General features: G+C 43.6%; 1 pseudogene; it reads left to right on the top strand.

Moving 5' to 3' along the window:
* Positions 1–698: 698 nt before the first annotated feature.
* LOC132777246 (protein LYRIC-like) lies at positions 699–3,719 on the top strand (annotated as a pseudogene).
* Positions 3,720–3,926: the final 207 nt, after the last annotated feature.

The following is a 3,926-nucleotide window of genomic DNA, read 5'->3' as shown; positions in this document are numbered from 1 at the left end:
TTCTTAAACTTCACAGGCTTGCAGTGGTAAATGGGTCCTACAAGTGTGGCCATTTTCATCCCAATAGCCCTAAAAATGATGAAAAAGGAGAGCCTGGGAAGTTGCTCCATTGACACCAATGGGCCAGATCTTCTGGAATGAAAAGAGATCTTTGGGCTGCCAGATTGAAAAATAACACTTTGCCCTCCCGAATTTGGGCAGCTCGAGAAAAAAATGGAACAGATGCACCTGAAAACCAGACACTGAAAATGGAATGGAGTTTATCTGAAATGCACATCCCTAATATCTTGGTAGTAGGGTGTATTCTTTGCATGGAGAAAATTCTGATTTCAATTCTATGTATCTTTAGTTAGAAAGATCAGGCTCTGAGTGATAGAAAAGACTGTAGATGTGTTACCAGCCAGAGTACAAGATTAGGTAGGCAAATATAAACCTGGTACAAGAGAGCTTCTTGTGTACTCTTCAGTGTGACAGCAAACTAAAAAGGCATTACCTATTGCAGTTTAAACAACTCCTGTAAAATTAAGACTGGAAATTGTTGTCATAAGAAAATACTCAGAAGATATGATTGCAAAAAATCCTTCTAATTACAAGATATACTTTAAAAGACTGAACTTCCAGCCTTCTCTGACCCGGCCTTTGGAGATGATCTCAGTGTGATGCCATTGTGTGAGTCCCCCCTCCCCCTGACTTGAGCCATGGCTTCCCTTGGCTGGCCGAAGTCTGTGGTCCAGCAGGCCAAGGAGGTGTCTGCTTGGCTGAGGGAAGTTCAGCTGGCTCTAGGTTCTTGGGTACCAAGCTGGGCTTCAAACTCCCATCAGCTGTCAAACCATAGTGCCTTCCCAGATGGTTGCTTCTCCTCACCACATTGCTCCTGGTGCTGCTGTTGTTCCTGGGGCTGCTGTGGGCCCTGGGCTGCAGCTGCAGAAGGAACACTTAATGGAGGTGCCTCAGCTGAGGAGGAGTAGAAGGAAGGTGAAGATGGGGATGAAGAGCAGGAGGAGGAGGAAGATGTGGCAACCTCCAAAACAGATCTGGTGGGAGACAAAGGTGGCCCTCACAAGGGGGATACGATGACATGCATGGTGGGGCTCCTGCTCAAAAGAGAGCAGAAGAAGTGGAATAAGAAGAAGGCATCTGAGAAAGAGGGCAAGCTTAATGATCAATGTGCTCATGAAGTTATTGAAGAAGAAATAATGCAAATACTTCAAAGAGAGAACCTAAAGCAGCCATCAGATGCAAAAAAGAAAACAGAAAAGTCAAAGAAGAATAAGAAGAAATAAAGAGGATCAGTCACATGCTGACAGAAAAGAAGCTGATGAAGGAGCTTGGAAAACAAAAAACCAGTAACAGAGAGAAATGACAGTAGGCACAAATGTGACAAGTTACTCACTACTGACACTGGGCAAGAATCAGCTATGGAAAATTCAGTCTCTCTTTCCACTGAACCACTGACTTTTGCTGCATCTTTTTTTAGTTGGTCATGGAAAAAACAAAGGTGATGCTGTTCTGAATATTCAAGTTAGTAATTCTAAATCTGGAAAATGTGATATTACACTTCAGCAAGTTTGTTCTGGACTCAGTGAAGCCCCCACAATAAATGGAGGCAACTGGAATGAAAAGCCTGTAAAGAGTTATCTTCAAATTAACACAAGTGAAGAGAAATGGACACCAGTGTCATCTGCAAGCGGCAAGAGGAAGAATGAGACATCAAGTTTGGGGAAAAGATGCTAGAGATGATGGAAGTGGGAAGGACTGGGAAGTATCTCTGATGGGCAGAACATGGGGTAAACACACTTTGTTCCCTGGTATTTCCTGATCTGGAGTGGATAAAACAATAAACAGACATGAACAGAGTTCTCCTTCATTTTCTTCTTTGGGATGTGTATAATATCACAAAGGACTACCACCTCACCCGCCTCATAGGAAACCTGCTACAAAATAGGAGCTTTATTGTTTGAGTTCCAAGGCCAGAGAAGCAGATGGCAGAAACAGAAGAATGGCCTGCCTCAGGGGAGCGTGCTTGCTCCATCAATGTTCAACATTTACACAAATGACCAGCCACTGCCAGAAGGGACAGAGAGCTTCATCTATACTGATCATGGTGCCATTACTGCTCAAGCAGGGAGCAGTAATGAGATGGTTGACCAGAAGCTTTCCGAAGCTCTAGATGCCCTTACTGCCTATTACAGGGAAAACCAGCTGATCCCTAACCCATCTAAAACACAGACATGTGCTTTTCATCTCAAGAACAGACAAGCATCCTGACCTCTGAGGATCACCTGGGAAGGAATCCCATTGGAGCATTGCAGCGCACCCAAATAGCTGGGAGTCACTCTGGACCGTTCTCTGACCTACAAGAAGCACTGCCTGAATATCAAGCAAAAAGTGGGTGCTAGAAATAATATCATACAAAAGCTGACTGGCACAACCTGAGGATCACAACCAGACACAGTGAAGACATCTGCCCTTGCGCTATTCTACTCTGCTGCTGAGTATGAATGCCCAGTGTAGAACACAGTGTAGAACACCACGCTAAAACAGTGAATGTGGTTCTTAATGAGACATGCCGCATTATCACGGGGTGTCTGCGCCCTACACCACTGGAGAAATTACACTGTTTAGCCGGTATTGCACCATCTGACATCCGCTGGGAAGTAGCAGCCAATAGTGAAAGGACCAAGGCAGAGACATCTCCAGCGCATCCATTGTTTGGGTATCAGCCAGCACGTCAATGACTTAAATCAAGAAATAATTTTCTAAGATCTACAGAGATACTCGTTGGAACAACTCAGCAAGCAAGAGTCCAAAAGTGGCAGGCTCAAACCCAGAACCTCAATCAATGGCTGATACCAAATGAGAGACTCCCCCCTGGGCACACAGAAAACTGGGTGATTTGGAAGGCGCTGAACAGACTGCGCTCTGGCACCACAAGATGCAAAGCCAACCTCAAGAAATGGGGCGACAAAGTGGAATCCACAACATGCGAGTGTGGAGAAGAGCAAACCACAGACCACCTGCTGCAATGCAGCTTGAGCCCCAAAACATGCACAATGGCAGACCTCCTTGCAGCAACACCAAAAGCACTCCAAGTGGCCAGCTACAGGTCAAAGGACATTTAATCAACTACCAAGCTTGCAAACTCTGTTTTGTCTGTCTGTTAAAAATTTGTAAAAAATGTAATACAATTGTCTGGTTGATACTGACACGATAAATAAATTCTTTGGGATTAAATCCTAAAGTTTTTGGATTCAGTAGTGCATCTGTTTCCCAGCCTGGAACTACTGATTTTCAGAGGGTTTTAAACTGTAATCAGGCACATGTTGATGATTATTGTAATGCCCCAGAAGAGGAATGGGGAAACTGGGTGGCAGAAGAAAAGTCTCCTTCCATTCCACAGCTTGAAGAAGGCTACAGATGATGAGAAAGAGAAGACAGAACCAACTCTGAAAAAGACTGCTAGTGGTAAATCAAAGAAGAAAAAGGAGGGAGAAGAGACCTCTTCTCCTATTCAGGATGCTAAAGATCCAAATAGACATGACAGAGAAGAATGTTCAGAAAATACCTTACAAGTTCAACAAGAGCAGATACCTTTCTCTTTAAAAATCATCAACACTAATGAAAAAACTGAGTCTGAGGAGATGTCCTCATCTGCAGTTTCTACTGAGTCATCTGTAACTGCATCGGAAAGTGAATCTGACAATATACCTTCCACTTAAAATGTGTTGGCATGAATCAGAGCTTAGTAAAGAGATATGCACTCTCCAAAAACACATCACCTCCCTCCTTATTCACAACCCTTAGCTAATGCAAGTGTTCACCCAAATTTAGTCTTACAGTAGTTTCCCATTCAAACTTTTTCCACATTTTGATGACCTCAGATACCAGATTTTTGAAGTAATACATAAGAATTTGTGAGGAATACC

This window comes from Anolis sagrei, chromosome 5, assembly GCF_037176765.1.
Source record: "Anolis sagrei isolate rAnoSag1 chromosome 5, rAnoSag1.mat, whole genome shotgun sequence".
Classification (NCBI taxonomy): Eukaryota; Metazoa; Chordata; class Lepidosauria; order Squamata; family Dactyloidae; genus Anolis; species Anolis sagrei.
This window is presented reverse-complemented; position numbering and strand designations above follow the sequence as displayed.